This window comes from Zingiber officinale, chromosome 4B (assembly GCF_018446385.1).
Source record: "Zingiber officinale cultivar Zhangliang chromosome 4B, Zo_v1.1, whole genome shotgun sequence".
Taxonomy (NCBI): Eukaryota; Viridiplantae; Streptophyta; class Magnoliopsida; order Zingiberales; family Zingiberaceae; genus Zingiber; species Zingiber officinale.
In genome coordinates, this window is record NC_055993.1 from 81,678,265 (window position 1) to 81,689,517 (window position 11,253).

Consider the following 11,253-nt stretch of genomic DNA (forward strand, 5'->3'; position numbering starts at 1 on the left):
AGATATCGAAATATTTCCTAATGAATAGTTGTTATTCTCTGATGAGTTTGTTGATCCCTTGCGGCTGGTAAGAGGGGGTAAATTGCCCTGTATATAAAAAAACAAATACCTTTCAAATCTCCTTCAGGCAAAGAAGTCTCTTACAGCAGTTAAAGCACTCGATTACACAACTAAACAGAAAGAGAATCGTTTACAAGTGTTGTGTTTAACTACTGAGATCAAGACTGTATTTATAACATTGATCTGGGCGCCTGGAAGGATTCTGGGTACCTGGGTGTGAATAAAATTTTATCCACGATACAACGGATCGTAAAAGGTAGCGTTTCAGTAAGATTTCTGGTCTGGGCGACTGGACCAAGTTCGGACACCCAGACCGAGCTGAGCTAGCTTTCAACTAGGGCATAGCCCGGGGTGCCTTGGCTGGCCCTAGTGGTCCTGGTGCTCGAAGTCTGAGAGCCTGAACCAGAGTCAACTGTGTGTTGACTTTTCATCTAGGCCATTCGCTCCGGCTCCGCTCGCTTGGGTGATTTCGACCATCCCGAATAGGGCTCACTCGAACCTATTTTTCGATCTTCTCGAGCAACCTTTCGCTTCGACTTCTCGTCTCTCGGAATCGTCACGCTCTTCCTTCTCGTCCGCCAGCGTACTCTTCCGCAGCGCCTCATCCCTTGGACGCACTGAACCTATCGACTCTCTCTTGTGCCGTCCTTCTCGCTAGCCACGTTTTTCACTCGACTTTCTGTGCTTCTAAGTTCCTGCACACTCAAACACAGGGCATCAAAACATAACAAGACCTAACCTGACTTGGTTGATCATATCAAAATTACCACGGGATACTTACAATCTTTTCCTTTTTGATGTGAGCAATACAAGTTAAGTTAGGGTAAACTAAAAACAAATAACAGGAAAATAGCAAGTATAAATTTTGTAAAAAAATATGTAAAAATCAAGATGTTACCCTCTCATTAGACTTAAACTCTACTTCTCCCCCTTTAATTACATTAAAAATAGGGGTATGCCATGAAAGTAACTTCAAATAATTTAAAATAAAGTCTAAGGAATAAAAATACATTGACTAGTATCCAAAAAAATCAACAAGTTTAAATTTTGAAAATATGAATTTTTACTATTTAAAATCAATTTTTAGAAAAACTAATTTTAGAATTATGTTTAATTGTTCAAAAATTTTTAAAAATTTTTGCAACAGGAAAGAAGGTATATCCAAAGTTGTGATAAAATTTTCATAAAATAATAGATTTGATCTTTGAAAATAGGTTGAATTTTTGAAAAAAAAAATTTAAAAATAGTTTCCAAGCTAAAAAAATGGTGACAAATTTTATGAAAATGTAATGGAGTAAGTATTTTTACATAAAAATTATTTTTCAAAAATCAAGCAAAATTTAAATTTTTAATATTTAAAATACGATTTTTTAGAAAAAATAATAGAAAAATAATACAACGGTAAAAAAATTCGAAATTTTTTCTTTGATCGAAAACATGATAAGAGTTCACAAAAAAATAAAGTTTACAAAATTACTTTGAGAATTATTTTTAAATTTAAAAAATATATTTTTATTAAAAAATTCATAAAAAATAATTTATTGTCAGAATAATTTAAAACTTTTCTTATAAATAAGTGATGAAGTCCTCTTTCTAAGAAAAATTTTAAAAATTAATTTCCAACAAAAATTATACAAAACAATTTATTTAGATAATTCTAAGCAAATAATAAAAATTAAAACAATTAAAAGTACGATATGCATAAAAATTTAATTTAAGTATGATTTTAGAATTCAATATAGGTTTCTTTCAACCGAATTAATCAAAAACTTTCTAGGAATAAATTATCTTTCTACTTTTGTAATTTGACCCTTATGGTATCTAAAATATCAGTTAAGCCTTCGATGATATTTGTTTCTTTCTGGAGCATGTGAAAGATTTGAGCATGAATTATCTTTTTCTAGCATTTCAATTTTATCTTTCAATTTTCTATTTTCATCTATTAATGATTTTACATACTTAGATCTATTTTTACACAAAGTTATACTTATCATTTTTAATGCACTTAGATAGTTGATTTGGAGAAAGTTTACATACCTAACTTACCATATCATTTATGTAGGTAGATGGCCCCCCTTCATCGCTACTTTCTTTCGAAGAATCTCCCTCTTCATCGATGCTCATCTCGGACGAGTTTTCTTTGTCTTCAGGCAGGTATTTGACTATAAGAGCTATTCTAACAATTTCCTCGGCCTCGAATTCTTCTGACGACGACTCGATGTCCATCGAGGAGTTGGATTCAACTTCTTTTGGTTTTTCATAGAGCTTCAAGAACTTTTCCCAAAGTTCTTTTGCACTCTTGTAATTGTCGATTCTGTCGAGATCCTGAGTAGGCAGAACACTTAGAAGGTGGAACTTAGCCTTACCATTTGCCATAAAATTGTTGCGCTGCTTCTCAGTCCATCGATGCTCCTTAAGTTCTTTTCCTTTTTCATTTTTGGGCATATCAAAATTGTACTTAATCCTAAGTAAAATATTGAAATCAGTTTTAAAGTATACCTCCATTTGACATCTCCAAAACGCGAACTCTCCCTTGAACATTGGTGGGTAGACGCTAGTTCCGGCCATTTCTTGTGCTTAAGTCGGCGGTCAGTCTTTCTAAAGTGGTTGGGCTTTGATATCACTTATTGGTCCCTTACGGCCAGTAAAAGGGGGTGAATTGCCCTGTACAAAAAAAAAAAATACCTTTCTCAATCTAATAGCTTGATTAATAGAAACACTTGTACAAAAAATAACTAATTAAAAAGAGAAAGAAGAGGCAGATCTTTTACTTGGTTTTCAATTAGGAGATTGTTAGTCCAAGACATTGAAAGCTCATTATCAAATCTCCTTCAGCCAGAGAAGCCTCTTACAATAATTAAAGCACTCAATTACACAACTCAACAAAAAGAGAATTGTTTACAAGTGTTGTGTTTAACTATTGAAATCATGACTGTATTTATAACACTGATCTGGGCGTCTGAAAGGATTCTGAACGCCTGGGTGTGAATAAAATTTTATCTCTGATGTAACGGATCGTAACAAGTGGCGCTTCGATAAAATTTCTGGTATGAGCACCTGGACCAAGTACGAGCACCCAGACCGGGTTGATCAAGCTTTCTACCAGGGTGCGGCCCGAGGCACCCTGGCTGGCCCTGGTGGTTTGGGTGCCCGGATCAGAGTCAACTTTGTGTTGACTTTTGGTTTGAGTCTTCTATTCCAGCTTCGCTCGCTTGGGTGATTTCGACCATCGGAATAAGGCTCACCCGAACTCATTTTCTAGCCTTCTCAAGCAACTTCTGCTCCTGCTTCTCATCCCTCAGAACCGTCGCGTGCTTCATTCTCGTCCGCTAGCATACTCTTCCGCAGCGCCTCATCCCTCATACGCACTGAGCCTGTCGACTCTCTTCCGTGCCATCATTCTCGCTAGCTGCATCTTTCGCTTGACCTCCTATTCTCCTAAGTTCCTGCACACTCAAACACAGACATCAAAACATAATAGGACCTAACTTGAGTTGGTTAATCACATCAAAACTACCACAGGGTACTTACAGGCTTGTTATGATTTCCTAACAATGTTGTCCTCTAGAGGTATTCTAACCGGACCTGTATCCGATCAACTATATGTAATAGGAGACCGGTAATAAAAATAGGGAACTAAGTTCCTCCAGTTTGACCGACTATTAGGCGGACTGAACTATATACTAAGCTATATTGTAGTAGTGAGAAATGAGTTGTCCTCTAAGTCTAAAAGGCACTGAGTTCGACTGGCTATATACTGAGAGTACTTTTGGTGGGAGGTGGGGAGCTCAACCCTAGGTTCGTCCGACACTTTAGACTGAGCGACCATATGTAATAAGACTTGCCCCTGAACTGTTATGCTGGGACATGGAAGTCTGACTGGATCTCATCCTGGCTGATTGCATGCTATCTTGGTCGACTATATGCTAGGAGATTACCTTTGCTGTGTACTGAGAGGATACTTCTGAAGGATGGGGATCTAAGCCCTGTATGCCTGATCAACATTAGGGTCATTCGGGTTTATCTTGCATATCATAGCATCAAGTGGAATAATAAGTCCTCCTAGTCCAACTGGTTCTTAGGGTTAACCGATCGTATATAGAGAGACTTGCACCCAAAGAATATGAAACTAAGTCCCTTAAGTCCGACCAGCTACTGGGTCGGCCGACTTTATTTTGAGAGTCATAACGTTGAGTGAGGAGTTGAGTCTGGGAAAGAATAACCCATTCAGATACACATATTCTAACTCTAATTGTCACCTCACATTGACTTTAACTAATACATCATCTCTCCACTTACAACATACCGTATCACTAGCCTCCCCTTCAAGTCTAGTCGAAGGAGGCTAATGTCTGACTGACTGGACCCAGCCTAATTTCTGGCAAATTACCTGATTTGCTGGGTCGACAGGATGGCTATGCTCCAGCTTGCCCATTAATACTACAGTCTGTTGGTTGGTCCTAGGAAGATCGTACCGGTTCCACTGTACAAAAATTTGTACAAGTGTCGAACCTTTCCTAAACAACCTATTGTGTTCTTTAGAAGTGAAATTAGGAATCGCAAACGGAACTTAGCATTATTGATTATAAATTTAACTTATCTGTTCTTAATGGTTTAGACTTGGATCGCAAGCGGAACTTAACACTATTGATCCAAATCCACCTATGTTATAAATTCAATTAAATATTAATTTCCAAAATTGACTTCCAGGACTGCATGGCGAAGCACATGACCTTCTTGGGTATGGGAGCATTCACCACCGCCTAGACAAAGCCTTTTAAGGAAAGCTAATATTTAATTTCCTTATATAACTCTAGGTTTAACCAAAAGGAACAATCGAATCATAAATTTGAAAAACAAAAAAAAACATAACTTCAAAACAAATCCGAAAAACTAGAATCTAATGCCTCTTGTGTTTGGAATTCATACAAAGAAAAATAACTAGTATGACGTGGAAGAAAATTACTAGTTATACCTTCTCTTTGTATGCTAATGATCTCGAGATCTTCTGCCGTATTCCTCGCCTCGCCTTGGACGTCGTGTGGGCGACGATCCTCCAAGATGAACACCACCCAAAGAGCTTCTCCTCCTTCTCTAAATTTTGGCCGCCACCACCACCACCAAGGAGCAAAAGAGAGCAAAGGGAAAAGAGAGGGAGAGAGGGCTGACCACAATGAGGAGCTCCACCAAGAGAATAAGAATTGATAATAATTGAAACCTCCTCTTCCCTTATTTTATATTACTTGTCCAAGGCAAATAAGGAAAAACTTTTTACAAAAATTAAAATCTTCCTCTTGTTTTTCCTTTTCCCCTTTTATTTTTCCTTTTCTTTCCTCTTGATTGATTCAATCACCAAATCAATGATTGGATGATCTATTGATTGGCCGACCCCTTGCTTGGGCACCAAGCAAGGGTGGTCGGCCACTTAAAAGGAAGGAAATACATTTGTAAAAATTTTATAAGTAAAGAAGAAAAGCTCTTATAAAATTTTACAAGATCTCTTTCTAATTTCTCAATGTGGATGTTAAAAAAGGAAAATTTTAAAAATTAAAACCAAGTTTTAAAATTTAAAACTTCTCTACTAAAATTTTCTTTTTTAACATGGTTACAAATATTAAAAAGATTTAAAATTTAAAACTTCTCTTCCTTTTTTCTAAAACCATGAGGATGGTTAAAAAAGGAAAGTTTTAAAACTTTTAAACTTTCTTTTAAATCATGTGGCTTAATTCAAATAAGAAAAATTTTATATTTTAAAAACTCTCTTTTAAAACTTGTAGTTTTCTACAAAGAGAATATTTTAAAAATTTAAAACACCCCTCCTAATTTGGCATATCATGGCCGACCGCTCTTTGCTTGGACACCAAGCAAAAGGGTAGGCCCCTTTGTGTAGGAGATTGGTCGACCCCTTTGGCTTGGTCACCAAGCCATGGGCCGGCCTCTTCTTGGACACCAAGAAGGGCTTTATATGGGTGGACTTGAGGCTTTAATGAGGCTACGACAGGGACCTAGAGGAGAAATTAGTTTTGGCCTTCCGATGAGCTTGAGTATCTCATGTTCGCCCCGAACACACAACTCAAGTTCATCAATAGTAACTCATTCCACTAGAGAGTTATTATTGCACTACCGCACCAATCTCAAATTACATTATGGGCTCCTTCATATATGAGTGTGTTAGTCTCCCTGTGTTTAAGATAACGAATATCCACTAATTAAGTAAGTTACTGACAACTCAATTAATATCTAGCTCCAAGAGTAGTACCACTCAACTTCATTGTCATGTTGAACTAAGTCCACCTGCAGGGTTTAACATGACAATCCTTATGAGCTCCTCTTGGGGACATTCTCAACCTAGATAACTAGGACACAGATTCCTTCTATAATCAGCAACACACACTATAAGTAATATCATTCCCCAACTTATCGAGCCTATTGATTTATCGAACTAAATCTCACCCTTTGATAAGTTAAAGAAATAAATACTAAATATATGTGCTTGTTATTATATTAGGATTAAGAGCACACACTTTCATAATAACTAAGGTCTTGTTCTTCTATTAAGTCAGTATAAAAAGAACTTACCTAAAATGATCCTACTCAATACACTTAGAGTGTACTAGTATAATTTATTAGTCAAGATAAACTAATACCTAATTACACTACGACTATTCCAATGATTTGTTCCTTTCCATCTTAGTTGTGAGCAACTATTTATAATTTATAAAGAACTGATAACATAATCTTCTGTGTGTGACACCACACACCATGTTATCTATAATATAAATTAATTGAACAACTACACTTAACAAATAAAATGTAGACATTTGGCCAATGTGATTCTTTTATTTCATAAATAAATATTTACAAAAGCTAGGCTTTTAATATACACTCTAACACAGTCAACTTTATTTTTCTAAAAAAAATGCATATCAGATGCTTGACATGTTAGGCAATGCATCAATGATACGTGGGAAAATGTTTTTAGCTAAATGATTTGGATTGTCTAGTTTATCATAAATACTTATTTATGGGTAAGTGTCATGTGTCCCACTATCTCATTCTTTGAAGCAACAGCTGACACACGCCTTTTCGTACAGACCAACTGTGCTCCCTCCTTTATAATCCCACGGCTAACAATGATCAAACTATTTCCATCCAATGGTCGAGATTAGAAAATCACTTATGGCTTACGTTTCAAAACCATCATAAAACATGCTACCTGCACTTCATCTTCTTCGATCTTCTCTTCCAGTGATTTCCATCAATGACCTTCCCCCTTTTACGACTTATAGTAGTAAGTTCTTTTTGTAAGTACCTCGTGATGGTTTTGATATGATCAACCAAGTCAAGTTAGGTTCTGTTGTTATTTTGATGTCTTGTGTCTAAGTGTGCAGACACTTAGGAGCATAGGAAGTCGAGTGAAAGACACAGCTAGTGAGAAGGATGGCACGAGAGAGAGTCGACTGGCTTGGTACATCCAAGGGACGAGGCGTTGTGGAAGAGAATGCTAGAGGACGAGAAGGAGACGCGCGACGTTTCTGAGGGACGAGAAGCTGGAGCGGAACACTACTCGAAGGTCGGAAAATAGGTTCAGGTGATTCCTATTCCAGATGGCCTAAATCACCCAAGTAAGCAGAGCCGGAGTGGAAGATTCGGACCTAAGCGAGCAGAACCGAAACGGAAGACCCAGACCAAAAAGTCAACAGAGTATTGACTTTTGGGTCTGGGAGCTCGAACTAGAAGTTTATCAGAACGCGATGTGGCGTGTTTCGTTGCGACGGGGATAAAATTTTATCCCCCTTCAGGAACCTAGATCCCTTCCAGGTGCCCCGACTAGGCTATAAATACAACCCTAATCCCAATAGCTTAGAACAATACTTGTAAACGCTTCTCTTTTTGTTTTACTACTTGTTTGTGAGCCATCAACATTGTAAGAGGCTTCTCTGCCTGAAGGAGACTTTGATAATGAGCTTCAACTACCTTGGATTAACAATCATCTGATTGCAAACCAAGTAACTTCTTTTGTGCATTGTTTCTTTCTTTAATTAATCAGTTTCTTTTTATGTAAGTGTTAGTTTAATAAAGCTATAAAGTTAGAGAAAGGTTCGTTTATTATTGTGCAGGCTATTCACCCTCTCTAGACAGCCTCCAAGGGGCCAACAAGTGGTATCAGAGCAAGGATGCTTCAGGAGGACTAACCACCGATCTAAATAAAAAAGATGGTCGGACCAAGCATCTACCCACCAACGCTTGAGGGGAAGTTCTCATTTTGGAAATGAAAAATGAAGGTATTTTTTTAAATTGATTTTGATAATTCTTTCTATGAAATTTGGATTTGATGTCCCCAAAAGTAAAGATGGAAAAGAACTTGATGAGCATCTTTGGACTCAAAAGCAGTGCGACAAATTTATAGCAAATGGTAAGGTCGAGTTCCACCTACTGAGTGTTCTTCCTGCTCAAGAACTCAATAAAATCAGCAACTACTAATGCGGAAAAGAACTTTGGGAAAAGTTTTTGGAGCTCTATGAACAATCAATGAAAGAAGAATCTGATTATGCTATGGATACCGACCGTCTTCAAAAGCATCCGAATTCGAGGAGATTACCCGAACAACGCTAATTGTCGAGTACCTACCTGAAGACGACAAAAGTACCTCAAAAATGAGCATCAAGAGCGTCGATGAAGTGGGAGACACTACAGAAGAAAGTAGCAATGAAAGGGGAGCATCTACCGATGAATAGATAGTAAGTCATGTAAGTAAGCTTCCTCCAGAGCAATTATTTAAAATTGTACAATTGCTAAATAAATCATTATATAAAAAGAGAACAAAGTATATAAAGTCAGAGAAAGAACATGCATGCCTAAAAGAAGAATTTGAAAAACTAATAAATGAAAATACAAAATTAAAAGATAAAATTGAAATGTTAGAAAAAGATGATTCATGCTCAAATTGTCTACATGCTAATGATAGAAATTTTAAATATGATTGAGGACTTAATTGACATTTTAGATTTCATAAGGGCCAAGTTAAAAGAATATCACAAAAACATATTTCGAAGAAATTTTTGATTAATCCAGTTGGAAGGAACCTATATTGGGTTTCAAAATCATGCTTAAATTGAAAAATCATTATGCATATGTTGCTTTTATTTTAATTTCATATTCTTGCTTAGAATTATCAAATAAATAGTTCTGCATAATTTTTGTTAAAAAATTAATTAAAATTTTTTCTAAGAAAGAGAATTTCAGTATTCATCTATAAAAAAATTTTCAACAGGGTGTGTCTGAGGGACGAGGTGCTGCAGAAGAGAGCCGACGAGCTCGTTGCATCTGAGGGATGAGGTGTTGCGGAAGAGTACGCTGGTGGACGAGAAGGAGGTGCGCGACATTTCCGAGAGATGAGAAGCAAAATGGAAGACTGCTCAAAGGTCAGAAAATATATTCGAGTGAGCCCTATTCCAGATGGCGAAAATCATCCAAGCAAGCGGAGCCAGAGTGGAAGATCCGGGCACAAGCGAGCAGAACTGGAGTGAAAGACCCAGACTAAAAAATCAAAAGGGTGTTGACTTTTGGGTCCCGGTGCCTGGACCAGAAGTTTATCGGAACGCTACGTGGCGCATTCCATTGTGATGAAGATAAAATTTTATCTCCCTCCAGACGCCCCGACCAGGGCTATAAATACAGTCTTAATCCCAGCAGCTTAGAACAACACATGTAAACGCTTCTCTTTTATTCTACTATTTGTTTATGATCAGTCAACGCTGTAAGAGGTTTCTTCACCTGGAGACTTTGATAGTGAGCTTCAACTGCCTTGGATTAGCAATCATCTTATTGCAAACCAAGTAACTTCTTTTGTGCCTTGTTTCTTTCTTTAATTAATTAGATTTTTTATACAAGTGTTAGTTTAATAAAGTTGTAAAGTTAGAGAAAAGTTAGTTTATTATTGTGCATGTTATTCACCCCCCTCTAGCCGACCTCCAAGGGACCTACACATTCTCTAATCTTCCTTTGTTTCTCTTTATCCATACATAGCTTAAGAAACATTTGCATCCTAGTATACATTTACTCGCTCGAACTTTGATAATTGTGACTTAGAAATGCTTCGTCTATCTCTAGAAATCCCCAAAAGCTAACGTATCCATATTTTGACCTCCCAAGACCACCTTCATCGTCCCTCTCTTAGTTATATTACTTTTTTTTTAAAGACCAGCTTCTCGGGGGTTTACGTTTTTTGATTCCTCACTTTCTGTCTAAGATAAGCTGCTACTTCCAGATTCCTCTCTTACACCTAACGCATTCCGCACCATGTGTGGAATGTACATTCTATTCTGTTTGTATGATATTACTATAACTTTTCGTAACTTCCACTATTTTTCTTACTCTAAAAAATCAGAACCGGGGTCTTCTTGTTTTAGTTGAGCCCCAAGGCAATGTTCCTTAAGGATCTATCTTCCTTAAATAAGGGATGGAAATTTCATTTATTTTTTATTCAAATGCCTGAGTCTATTTCCTCGTCGACTGAATAGCGGTCTGAACTCCCTCTCATTCCTAACTTGGGAAACTACAAACATGATCTAGCATTTGTTTCTGCTTCGGGGAAGCTAGCTAGCCTAAAGTTCAAAGCTTTGAAGTTGCTACATAAAGGCCTGCTTTACTTGTTCAACTTGAGCCTAGTTCAAGCAGTGCTTCCTTGCTCTTTTGGTAAGATCTGATAACTTAACTTTTGTATTATCACTAACTAAGGTTATCTTTATTTTATACAGTGGATACCTTTTTCATGCCTTTGGCTTCCGAGTCTCTTCAGATGGAGGAGGTCGCAATGGATAGGCTAGAATAAATACTTTTAGTCGAGTGGGGAGATCAACCTGTCGGCCCTTCTAGGGAGGTCTCCAGTAGCCAGGCGGATGATTTCAGTTTGATACCTACTACAAAAGAGGAGTTGTTTGTCGATCCTCTCCCGGTTCTAGAAGACTCTCCTTCTTCTGACCCTAAAATTTCCTTATAGAGGAGACACAAGAGGCATTGCCTCGTCCCTGTAGCTCAACTTCTCGTGGGACGAGAGTCTCCAATTATTGCACCTCTCCCCATCTCACACTTGTCCGAGAGGACACCTTGACCCAATCTTCCGAGCGGACACCGTCTGCTCTCCCTTTTGGCAATCCTACCCAAAAGGAGACTGTATCTCGTCCGAACGAT